Here is a 14,279-nt window from a genome sequence, read left to right as displayed (position 1 = left end):
TGTATACATCAGAAGTCATAGGGATCTCATGTGCAGAATTTTGGGGTGTGCTAGCGCAGAACTAGCACCGCAGCGCCGCAGGTACGTGCTAGCAAGCGCCTAGGCACTGCAGAGCAGCGCCGCAGCGCTGCTGGTACGCATGCCGCAGCGCTGCAGGACAGCGCCTAGGTGCCAGTCTTAGACTGCAGCGCCTAGGCGCTGCTTCGGGCAGATTTTTGGCTTTAAATCTGGGTGTTCTTGCTTCCTTTGGGTACTATTAAGTCTTTATGTCCTAGTATACTAAAAGTTAATTTAGATGTCATGAAGTTTGATTTGGGAACGTTGAACTATGTTTTAAGCAAGGTCCGTACCATCTATTGGGTGAGGAAATTCATACTTCTTGACAAGATTTGTTTCGGGGTTGAGTCGGGGTTTAATATGTAGTTCATTACGGTGAAGTCCCGAGCATTTGTAGAAGGTCATAAGTTAGTAATTCATTTGGTGATGCATTCGATAGGCATGATTAAGTTGTGGAATTTAAAGTTCATGGTAGCATGTTAGCATGTGCAACAGTGTCCTGAACGAGATCCAACGAATCCCTCAACGCCGAGTAAGTATGTTCGACGTGCAAAGAAAATACTTTTAAATTTTTGAGGTATGCTAAATGTCTTGTGACCAATTTATGTATGGGACTGGAAAACGGTAAAGCATGACTAGGGACCAATCCACCCCGTTAAATCATGAACGGGTTTAGATCAGGATTGGAAAGCGTTAAAGCATGAACAGGGACCAATCCACCCATTAAATCATGAACATGGATCTCATGTATGTGGCAGTGGATTTGTCCCTGTCAGCCCAGTACTGTGGTTTAGTGTGATCAGGCGATTTATGTTATGGGTCACTTGCTTTGAAACATGCTTCTACGAAAAATGATGAAGTTATGTATGTTCAAGTATGCAAGCATGTTTAAGGAAAGTTTTATGACAATGGCACGTCTATGTATGTATGTACGTATGTTCAAGCTTTTGATATGCAAGTTCAAGTTTCAGTATGTACTTCCTATTTTAAAGTTGCTTTTGATTTTTATTACGTATTACTTGTTACTTCCATTTTATACGTGTTGAGTCTTTGGACTCACTAAACTTGATCGATGCAGGTGAGGATGATTTCGAGGAGACTAGGGGTGGGGATCAAGGAGCTGGCTTGGACTGAGCAGGAGGCTAGACCCGAGGACCGCCCAAGTTTTTATGTTTTTATGAAATGTCAAATACTCTGATTTCACGCAACTGGTTACGAGATTTCAAACAAATACTTTTGTCAAACTTTATTTTTAGATCTTTTGTTGCAACTACTTTTGGGACGTACGATTTACGTTATCGAAATTGAAGTTTGATTATTCTTTTAAGAAAAATTTTAATTTTTCCGCAAATTTTAAGAGGTAAAAAGTACGGTACTTTACAAACCCGATCCATTTCATAGCTTAACTGATTCGTTTTAAAGCTAGGACCGGGGCCCCGGTTTTAACTCTAATCGATTCGAAACTTAACCGAATTTCCCCCAATTTTTTACCACATCTTATAAACATCTCAAAGGTCCTAAAAACCTCAAAAACCAGACCCCTTAACCTTTCGAACATACCTCGAAGGCTGCTGGAAAATTCTGCGAGTTGTCAATCAAAATCCTAGTTGCCACACCTTCCTCTTTTTCGATCCTAGCCCACAAAAAATGGAACCAGCTACTAAACCACCTCACCTAGACAACCCTAGGACACCTTTGGACCTGCTGGAACCAACGGCCACACCTCAAGAAGCCAGTAACTTCCCTATACCCGATTGCCACTGAACGACACAAACCCGCGGCCAACCCCTCTACCATGAAACCAACGGCTTTGAAGGCAAGACCAGCAGGGTGTGGACCTCCCCTAGCCTTGGTTTGACCCTCCTGGATCGCGACTCAGCATGGTTCAGCCCCTACTTGATCGAGCTAGCCCTAACTCTACACCATGACAGCCAAAAACCCTAGCCACGCAAGCAACAACCTTCGGCCCTCACCCTGAATCGAGCACACACGAGCCTCAAGCCATTGAGTCACCTTAAATACAGAATGAATGTCCCTAAATAACCAATAGTCGGCAGTACCCTTGCAACCAAGCATAAAAACGTGAGTAATATACAATACCATGCAAGATTTATGAAAAGTTCAAACCAAAAACACCACCACATGCAAGATCTTTATATTTTCGAACACACACAAAAATTCCAGCATATAGTGGCGTGTATGAAGAGAAAAAAGAGGATACAAACGTTCCTTGATGATATGTCACGCAAAGACATTGAAGATCGAACGTCGGGAGAGCGCCCGGGATTTTATCTAGCAAGAACAAGTTATGGCCGAATCCATTCAGCTGCTGGGGGTTCTGAAAACGAGAGTGTGCTGTTGGGATAAGGGGTGTTGGCTGATGGGAGAATAGATTTAGGTTTAGTGGTGTGATTTGCAATATTTAAATTGTTAACAAATAAACTAATGGGTCCTAAATTGCTAATTAAAAGTTTAAAAATATATTTAAGTCCAATAAGCTTAAAATTAGGCCCATTAAGTCCAAACATATCCCCAAAAAATATTTCGTGTTGAAAAGTTTTTGAAAATATTATCCGAATCCTCAAAAAGTCCCTCGATTCGATAAAATTTACTTACCGATTAAAAATATGCTCCGGCGGGTAAAAATACCCAGCAAAGCCCAATTCTTGAAAAATACACTTAAAACACCTTATAATAATAAATAAAATTAAACATGTAATTAAAAAAATTTCTTGATATTTCCCCGGTCTTCGTTCCTCGTTCGAGCGCGAAATAAAACTTAAATTCTTAATGCATGAACTTTAAATAAACCACGAATTAAAAACACTTATTAATAAAATAAATATGCATTTAATGCTTTAAAACAATTTAATAAAATACCAAAGATATTTAATAACTTGCATGCATGTAGTTTACGTAACCTTCAAAATTTTGGGGCATTACACTCGAATATCTTTGAGTTCTATCATCTCTCCTTTTCTATCTAATAGAAATTTCTTTTTCAAAAAGATTGCATTCCTAGAAACAAACACCTTTGTTTCTTGAGGATGGTAAAAATAATATCCAACTGAATTCCTTGGATATCCCACAAAGTAACATAAAATGGATCGACTATCCAATTTATCTCCCACTGCTTGCTTCACATAAGCAGGGCATCCCCATATTCTAAGATAAGAATATTTTGGAGGCTTACCCATCCATATCTCATATGGTGTTTTATCAACTGCCTTTGAATGGACATTGTTCAACAACAGTGCCGCTGTCTCAAGTGCATATCCCCAAAAAGATGGCGGCAACTCTGTGAACCCCATTATAGACTAAACCATGTCCATCAAAATCCGGTTACGACGCCCTGAAACACCATTCAACTGCGGTGTAGTAGGCGGAGTCCACTGCGAGAGAATCTCATTCTCCCTAAGATACTCTTGGAACTCGGCACTCAAATACTCACCACCTCGATCCGATCGAAGTGTCTTGATGCTTCGTCCCAACTGGTTCTCTACTTCATTTCTGAATTCTTTGAACCTTTCAAAGACTTCAGACTTGTATTTCATCAAATACACATACCCATACCTCGAAAAGTCATCGGTAAAGGTGATGAAGTAGGCATGTCCATGCTTAGTGGTGATGCTAAGCGGACCACACACATCGGTATGGATCAAATCCAATAACCATTTTGCTCGCTCCACGTGACCCTTAAAGGGAATTTTGCTCATCTTTCTTTTTAGACAGGATTCACAAGTTGGGAGAGAATTAATATCAGACATATCAAACATGCCCACTCCCACTAGCTTGTTCATCATTCTTAGGAAAATATGTCCTAATCGAACATGCCACAATTGTGTCGAATTTAGAGTATCTTGTTTTCATTTGTTTGTTATTATTATTGCTTGGACATTGTTTAGTAAAATATCTTTCAATTTTAAGTTATAAAGATCGTTTTCAAGTTCTCCCATGCCAATCAAACATTCATTCTTGTAATTGTTGGAGACACCTTTGCTAAATAAACAAGAATATCCATCTTTATCAAGCATAGAAATGAAAATGATGTTTTTAACCAAATCAGGTAAAACAAAACATCTATTAAAATTAAATTAAAATCATTATTCAAAAGCAAGTAAACATCTCCAATAGCCTTGGCTGCAACTCTTGCCTCATTTCCCATCCTCAAGAAGGTCTCACATTCCCTTAGCCTTCTACTTCTTCCCATCCCCTGCAAATCATTACAGAGATGTGAGTCACAGCTGGTATCTAATACCCAAGAATTAGAGTTAATTGAAATGTTTACTTCAATATAGAACATAACATTTCCAGAACCTTTCTGAGCAAGATATTCTTTGCAGTTACGCCTCCAATGTCCAGGCTTCTTGCAGTGATGACAGATATCAGTAGTCTTGTCAGCCTTGACTGGTGTAGCTGCCACAACGGGATTTGGAGCTCCCTCTTCAAGGGCACATTCTTCTTGGGACGTTGGAAAGAACGCTTCTGAAACGTCCTGCCCTTTTTATTGCTTTAAAAGTACTAGAAATTTTTTTTTTTTAAACATCACTTCGCATTGGCCGAACCATAAAATATTTTTGGCATCATTTTAAAAATAAACATCCAACTACTATTTAAAAATCCAAAGGAAAAATATTTTAAAGCATAAAATCGTCAAACATTTTACCAAACCTAAAAGTCAATAATTTGAAAAGAATAGCCCATACTAAACCTCTCAAAAATCTCTCAAATGCATAAATAAATAATCTTAAAAATCTTTAACTTAAATCATAAAGCATAATGCGGAAAATGTAGAAGCGCTGGTCCTCGGGTTGTGTGCGCCTTCAGTCCAGTCAAATCACTCATCAAGTCCTCCGTCAATACCACCTACATCCATCACACCTAGTGAGTCTAAAGACTCAACACACCATAATCTTTATAACGAGTAATACGTAATACAGTCAACATATAACGGTGAAAAATATTTGTACTTAAAATATCGTTTTCATGAAGATGCATAAATATAAACATTTTTGTAAACATTTTCATGATGCATAAAACTTTAACATAAACATTTTCGTAACATGCAAACATGAATTTCCTTTTCCTCAACATGACATGACATAAAACCTTAAACATAATCATGAACATTTCCACTTTTTTCTTTTTCCTTTGTTGAATTCAGATCGTTAATTCAAACTTTCCTGACATGACATGACATGACGATGGATCCATCTACATAAAACCACAGTACTGGGCGGCGGGGGACACCAGCAACACTCTCACCGGTTTACTGGGCCCTGGCCTAACATGATCGAATAGAAATACGATCGTCGGGGCTCCCTCTGGGGCCTTCTCCCATGAATGGGCTCCCTCTGGGGCCTTCTCCCCTCACGATATCTCCATTCTTACCTCAAACCTCATAACCTCATAACCTCATATTCGTAATAATGGAAACACGATCGTCGGGCTCCCACTGGGACCATAACCCTCACGACGTCGCCATCATTAACGAATTAGTCACAATCACTTCACTTCTTTCAACATTTATATTCTCACCACTTTATAAAAATCATGCATAACATAACATTTTATTTTTGAAACCAAGCATGCAACATGTCTTTTAAATGTCTTCCTTAAATAATAAAAATCAAATAGACATTTTAAAATCATAATTTAATCATAAGCATTTCATAAACATTTAAAAATAATCATAATATCATAAAAACAGTATTTAGGGCACTGCCATGACCTTTACTAATTTCTAGGTGTCAAAAGACCGTTTTACCCCTGGACTCGACATTTTACGATTTCGACTTTTTCCTTGATTTCATGACTCTAACATGTCCCAAATAATTATTTAAGCATAAATTAATTTTTCCATAATTTTATTTGGCTTAAAACTTAGACTTTTTAAGTTATTTTTTTCTTAATTGTTATGACGGTGTTTTAATCCCGAAAAATACCAAACTTTAATATAAAATTCCTAAATTCTAAATTTAGTCTTTTTATATTATTTTAGCCCTTATGGATCACGACTCGACCCCCGTGAGCCGTTTTCCAAATTTTCTTCTTTTAAATACCCTATTTGACACCTAAACTTCGACCCCGAACCATCTCTTAATTTTATCGAGTTACCCTCGGACCATAACAAACCAGAACCTGCCCAACATGCTAGAGTACCCAACTGGACCAACAAAACCCACGGAAAACACCTGAACATAACAACCCAAGTTCCCCAAGTCCCACCATGTACTGGCCGAGAGCTTCATGTGCATGACCCTTTCGTTTTTGGTACCTAGAACTATAACTCATGGCTTGGCTCTCTAACCTGCCTAGCCAGCACTCGCCTAGGACCCTAGGGCGCACCCTCACCCAGCCATGGAACCCAAGGCCGAGCCCCGCCCATCTCCTGCCTGCGCTGGAACCTGCGCGCGATTGCAAAAGGGCTCTCGGGTAGGAGTCCTTCTTCACAAGGACTCCTCCCAGCCCTCATGACTCGAGTCCTAGCATGGCTAGGACTCCACTCTGACCCCTTACAGACCCTGGCTAAGCCCTGACTCAAGCCATGATCGAACCTTGCCCTCCTGCCCAAAACCACAGCTATGATCCTGTGACAGCAACTTACATACAGCATGCATTAATGATCACGGGTGGTGTTTAGGTGATTATCTAGGACTCTAATATGTGTGAAAAACACTACTGGATTGACTCCTAATCATGGCAGCCCTTTACACAATACATAAACATGATTTAGGAATCAAAAACTTTGTTTAAACATTCATGCAATACTCAAAAACGAAAATACATCAAGGTGTCACTTGTTTTTTTTCATGTTTTTCATGCATACAATAATTCAAACCATAATATGATATGATGGATGAGAAAAGGAAGATTTAGGCGTGCCTTTGCGTATCATACGCTCGAATAATCGTTGACGACGAAGAACGGGACGCGACGATGGCTTGGTTTGATGCTAGAACCTTCGAAAAACCCCTCCAAAAGAAGTGGGCAGCCGTGAGGTGTGTGTGTGGTGTGCTTGAAAGAGTTTCTGAATTTTTGAAAAGGTGTGGCCGTGTGTTGTGTCTAGGGTGTAGGGTTTTGGGATCTCTTTAACACATTAAATACTAATTTAATTACTAAGTAGGCTTTAGGCCTATTAAGCCATAAAATTTAAGCCCATTAGTTTTAATTAGGATTGAATAAAATAATAACAAAGTTTTTCTTTAATTAAGTTTTGAATTTATTAGCCGGGTTGCCAAAAAGCTCGTATTTTAGTTGAAAAACCAACACCGATAAAATTTACGCCCCGGCGTATAAAATCACCTCAAAACCCTTAATTTCACAAAAATACTAAAAAACATCGACCATCTTTTAAATAATTAAAAATAATTATTTAATAAAAATATTTTACGTTTTCTTCAGCCCTCGGTCCCCGTTCCTCGATCGTCACTTGAATATTCCTAAAAATACATTTTTTTTTATGCATGATGACAAATAAATCTCATTTAGCATATAAACAAGTACGTCACATAATTAATTAGCAACTAAAATCAATTAATTTACTCAATTTTTCATAATTTCCTAGATTCGCATGCAGTTGGATTACGTCGTCTTAATTTTGGACCTTACAATTCCTTCCCCCCTTAAATAAAATTTCGTCCTCGAAATTAGAACTTACCGAATAGATCCGGATAGCGACTCTTCAAGTCCCTCTCGGTTTCCCAAGTAGCTTTCTCTTCCGAGTGATTCAGCCACTTGACCTTGACCATCGGAATGACTTTGTTACGCAATCGTCTTTCTTGTCTAGCCAGAATCTGGACAGGTCTTTCTTCATACGACATATTTGGAGTTAGTTGAAGATGTTCATAATTAAGCACATGTAACGGATTCGACATGTACTTCCGCAGCATCGAAATGTGGAACACATTGTGAACTCCTGCAAGCGCTGGTGGCAATGCCACTCTATAAGCTAGTGTCCCAATCCTCTCCAAAATCTCGAACGGACCTATAAATCTTGGACTAAGCTTGCCCTTCTTGCCAAAGCGCATAACACCCTTCATGGGTGCTATTTTCACAAATACATGATCGCTCACTGCAAACTCTAAGTCTCTTCGTCTTTTATCTGCATAACTCTTTTTTCGGCTTTGTGCAGTCTTCATTCTATCACGAATTTTGACCACAAGCTCAGCTGTCTCTTCAATCACATCTGGACCAATATCTTTTCTTTCTCCAACCTCGTCCCAATGAATAGGAGATCTACACTTCCTTTCATAGAGTTCCTCAAAAGGAGCCATCCCTATTGATGATTGAAAACTGTTATTATAAGTGAACTCCACTAGAGGTAACTTTGATTCCCAACTGCCTTGGAAATCAATGACGCATGCTCGCAGTAGATCTTCCAAAATCTGTATAACCCTTTCTGACTGACCATCGGTTTGAGGATGAAATGCTGTACTGAATAATAACTTGGTCCCCATCGCCGCATGCAGACTTTTCCAAAAAGAAGACGTGAATCTTGGGTCTCTGTCAGAAATAATAGGCACTAGAATCCCATGCAGACGAACTATCTCTCGAATGTATAACCCTGCATACTGAGTCATGGTGAATGTCATCTTAATAGGTAGAAAATGCGCTGATTTCGTAAGACGATCAACTATCACCCAAATGGAATTCAATCCCTTAACAGTCTTAGGCAATCCCACAACAAAGTCCATGGTGATATTTTCCCATTTCCACTCGGGAATAGGGAGTGGCTTCAATTTTCCCGCTGGTCTCTGATGCTCTGCTTTGACTTGCTGACAAGTCAAACACTCGGATACATATCTCAAGATGTCTCTCTTCATGCCTAGCCACCAATACAACAGCTGCAAATCTCTATACATCTTCGTACTGCCCGGATGAATGGAATATGGTGTGTCGTGGGCTTCCTTCATAATAAGATCTCTCAAAGAATCGTCACTAGGAACCCATAGACGGTCTCAATAACGGACTAAACCATCCACCACTGAATATAAATTCCGGCCCTTGGCTTCATCTCTTGCTCTCCACTTTTGCATCTGCTCATCAGTAGACTGCCCATGACGAATTCTGTCCCTCAAAGTTGACTGCACTGATATTGTAGCAAGATTAGGGGCCTCGCCCCTAGCACACACTGTAAGCTCAAACCGCTGTATCTCGGACTGCAACGGTCTTTGGAGTGATAACTGAGTGATAACTGCTGCTTTTCTACTCAATGCGTCTGCCACTACATTAGCTTTACCCGGATGGTAGCTAATGTCACAATCATAGTCCTTTACCAGTTCAAGCCATATGCGTTGTCTCATATTCAACTCCTTTTGGGTGAAGAAGTATTTCAAACTTTTATGATCGGTGAATATCTTGCACTTCTCCTCATAAAGGTAGTGTCTCCAAATTTTCAGTGCGAAGACTACTGCTGCAAGCTCAAGATCATGAGTAGGGTAGTTCTTTTCATGAATTTTCAACTGTCTTGATGCATATGCGATAACTCGGTCGTTTTGCATCAGAACTGCACCTAAACCAAGCTTAGAAGCGTCGGTATAAAGAACATACTCCCCTTGCCCCGATGGCATAGATAACACTGGTGTGGATATCAAGGCTTGCTTCAACTTGTCAAAACTGTCTTGACACTTGGATCCCCAAATAAACTTAGCATTTTTCTTCGTCAAAGATGTCAAAGGCACTGCAATAGATGAGAACGAACCCCTTGATGAATTTGCGATAATAGCCAGCTAGTCCCAAGAAACTGCGAATCTCGGTGACACTCTTCGGTATTGGCCACTCTTTTACTGCCTCAACTTTACTCGGATCAACTTCTATGCCATCACTAGAAATGATGTGGCCTAAGAACGCCACTCTGTCAAGCCAAAACTCGCACTTGCTGAACTTTGCATATAGCTTTCTGTCTTGTAATACCTGCAGTGCGATACTCAAATGACGGCTATGATCCTCTCTGTTCTTGGAATAGATCAATATGTCATCAATGAAGACAATAATAAACTGATCCAGATATGGCTGAAATACGCGATTCATGAGATCCATGAAGATCGCTGGCGCATTGGTCAACCCGAATGGCATGACCATAAACTCATAGTGCCCATATCTCGTGCGAAACGCTGTCTTGTGAACGTCAGACTCTTTGACTTTCAACTGGTGGTATTCTGATCGCAGATCAATCTTAGAAAATATCGATGCTCCTTGCAACTGATCAAATAAATCTTCAATTCTTGGTAGTGGATACTTATTTTTGATAGTGACCCGATTAAGCTCCCGATAATCGATACAAAGACGCATGCTACCATCTTTCTTTTTCACAAACAAAACCGGTGCGCCCCACGGAGAGTAACTAGGGCGAATAAAACCTTTGTCTAGCAATTCTTGAATTTGATCTTTCAATTCTTTCATTTCAGCGGGTACTAGACGATAAGGTGCTTTAGATATAGGAACAGTGCTCGGCATAAGGTCAATAGAGAACTCCACCTCACGATCGGGTGGGATGCCAGAACCGTCTTCGGGAAAGACGCTAGGAAAATCCCTCACAATATCAACATCTCCTAACTTCTGGCTGATGGATTCATGTGTAGTAGTGACACATGCTAAATACGCCTGACATCCATGCTTAATAAGCTTCCTCGCACATAGACAAGAGATAATGTGCGGCATTTGCTGGTTCCTTGCCGCCTCGAAAACAAAAGATTTACCACTGGGTGGCCTAATAGATACTGATCGCTGACGAAAATCGATCGATGCTCCATTCACTGATAACCAATCCATCCCCAGTATTATATCAAATTCGGGCATAGGAAGCACAATAAGATCTGCCCGAACAACATCTCTGAATAAACGAAGCTCCAGATTCTTAACAATCTTAGACGTGAGCATCTGATCACCGGATGGAATCGAAACTTTGAAACCCAAACCCATATCTTGAGGAGTAATATTCAGTCTTTTGATGAAGGTTTCTGATATGAAAGAGTGTGTAGCTCCTGAATCTAGCAAAGCATAGGTAGCTACTCCTAGAATGATGATCCTCCCTGTGATGGAAATGTCTTTTAAATCTTTTCATGTTGAAACTTAAGAATTTACTATCATTAATTCCCAAGGTTGGATGGAGATTTCGTGTTGAACTTAAACATTTCTAGGAAGAATTGCACTTTAGTCCCTCAACTTTTGGAATTTGCAAAATTGACCCATAATTTTCGAATTATTGTACTTAAGTCCATATATTATTCCAAGTTCTGATTTAATCCTTGATTTTCGAGAGTTTGCATTTTGATCCTTAAGATTTCAGAATTTGCACATAGGACCCTTAATTTCGAATATTTACATTCAAGTCCCTTAAATTTTCGAAAATTGCATATTGGCCCCCCAATGATTCGAAATTCCCTTAAATATGATTTTCTTTAATTTTGGCCCTAAAATTTTTTTTTTTTGAAATCGTAACATCCTTCACATAAAATAAGGCACAAAACTCGAATCATTTTTTTATGGTTTCTAAAATCATCGCTTAAGTCCAACTAGGTAGAACATGCAACCTAATTTATTCTAGGTTTAAACTTAATCACAATTCAATTCTAATAACCAATTTAACATTTCATGCAGAAATAAGCAATATAAAAATGTTAAATGACTAGGTTACCCGTGATGAGTGTAGTGTCTGCCTCTTCCTCAGCCTCCTCGGCGTTCATAACATAAGCTCGGGCAGTAGTAGCTGCTTTCCTCTTTGGGCAGTCATTGGCTATGTGTCCCTCCTCCTTGCAGTAGAAACATTTACGAGATCCCCATTCGCATTTGCCAAGATGAAAACGGTTGCACTGTTTGCAAGGTTGCCTCTCAGCAGGCTTAGGTGCTCCCGGATTTTGTGGCTTTGGTGGCACTGGCTTCTTGCCTTGACCTTGGGGCTTTTGAGGCCCTTGAGGTCTAGGAGGTCCCGTATATGGCTTCTTGGCAGGCTGATTATTATTCTGATGTTGTTGCCTCTTGCGCTGAATCTCAAAGTCAATGTCCTTTAAGGACTGCTCAGCTTGATATGCATAAGTAACTGCCATAGCATAATTCTCCGGACGCATCATCATAACTTTATCTCGAATGGTAGGTCGTAGGCCATCCTTGAAATGCCTAAGTTTTTCTTCCGCGTCTCCAGCAATAAGGGGTACAAAGTGGCAACCCCTATCAAACTTCTTCACAAAATCAGCAACAGGTATGTCTCCCTGACGGAGAGTCATAAATTCCCTCTTTATCCGGCTTCTGACATCAGCAGTAAAGTATTTCTCATAGAATTTCGTCTTGAACTGTGCCCAAGTGAGTGTAGCAAGGTCAACACCATGCTCGGCTCCTTCCCACCATAAAGAAGCGTCGTCCCTAAGCAGATAAGTAGTGCACCTCACACGGTCGGCGTCTCCCATGTCCAGATAGCGAAAATGTACCTCGAGTGATCGGATCCAACTCTCTGCAGCAAATGGATCGGTGGTGCCAGAAAATTCCTTCGGCCCTAGCCTCCGGAACTGCTCATAAATATCATGTTGTGGCCTAGGTGGCTGCTGTGGCTGCTGCTGCTGCATCTGCTGTAATTGCAGCTGTAGCTGTTGCTGTTGTAACTGCTGCTGCTGTAACTGTTGCTCGAAGAGACGAGCCATACCCTCTAATGCACGAGTAGCAGGATCCCCTGGAGGAGGAGGTGGTGGTGGTGGTGGTGCATTTCTTTGACTATTCCCTCGGCGATTAACACTGTTCTCTGCCTGATTTTCGATAACGGGTACGCGTCTAGGAGGCATTTTATCTGAATTTTTTCCAAATTCTAACGTAACCAACATGCATTTAAATCTAAGTTCTCTAATCATGTAACACATCCTGACTTAATTAGCATTTTAAGCATGCAACGCAATACTACTCAAAAAGCTATTAAACATGTATCATAAACATAATATCCATAACGTCATGCAGATTAAATCATATAGAATCACATAAAGCAAGTAAAACATACAACTTGAGGCTTGACGACTGATCTTCCTGGCGGTGATGGTGGCACAACCCTTTACAGGACCTTTGCTCTGATACCAACTAAAACGTCCTGCCCTTTTTATTGCTTTAAAAGTACTAGAAATTTTTTTTTTTTAAACCTCACTTCGCATTGGCCGAACCATAAAATATTTTTGGCATCATTTTAAAAATAAACATCCAACTACTATTTAAAAATCCAAAGGTAAAATATTTTAAAGCATAAAATCGTCAAACATTTTACCAAACCTAAAAAGCAATAATTTGAAAAGAATAGCCCATACTAAACCTCTCAAAAATCTCTCAAATGCATAAATAAATAATCTTAAAAATCTTTAACTTAAATCATAAAGCATAATGCGGAAAATATAGAAGCGCTGGTCCTCGGGTTGTGTGCGCCTTCAGTCCAGTCAAATCACTCATCAAGTCCTCCGTCAATACCACCTACATCCATCACACCTAGTGAGTCTAAAGACTCAACACACCATAATCTTTATAACGAGTAATACGTAATACAGTCAACATATAACGGTGAAAAATATTTGTACTTAAAATATCATTTTCATTAAGATGCATAAACATAAACATTTTTGTAAACATTTTCATGATGCATAAAACTTTAACATAAACATTTTCATAACATGCAAACATGAATTTGCTTTTCCTCAACATGACATGACATAAAACCTTAAACATAATCATGAACATTTCCTCTTTTTTCTTTTTTCTTTGTTGAATTCAGATCGTTAATTGTGACTTTTCTGACATGACATGACATGATGATGGATCCATCTACATAAAACCACAGTACTGGGCGGCGGGGGACACCAGCAACACTCTCACCGGTCAACTGGGCCCTGGCCTAACATGATCGAATACAAATACGATCGTCGGGGCTCCCTCTGGGGCCTTCTCCCCTCACGATATCCCCATTCTTAACTCAAACCTCATAACCTCATAACCTCATATTCGTAATAATGGAAACACGATCGTCGGGCTCCCACTGGGACCATAACCCTCACGACGTCGCCATCATTAACGAATTAGTCACAATCACTTCACTTCCTTCAACATTTATATTCTCACCACTTTATAAAAATCATGCATAACATAACATTTTATTTTTTAAACCAAGCATACAACATGTCTTTTAAATGTCTTCCTTAAATCATAAAAATCAAATAGACATTTTAAAATCATAATTTAATCATAAGAATTTCATAAAC

Source organism: Primulina tabacum, chromosome 9 (genome assembly GCF_025594145.1).
Source record: "Primulina tabacum isolate GXHZ01 chromosome 9, ASM2559414v2, whole genome shotgun sequence".
NCBI classification, from domain to species: domain Eukaryota; kingdom Viridiplantae; phylum Streptophyta; class Magnoliopsida; order Lamiales; family Gesneriaceae; genus Primulina; species Primulina tabacum.
This window is presented reverse-complemented; position numbering follows the sequence as displayed.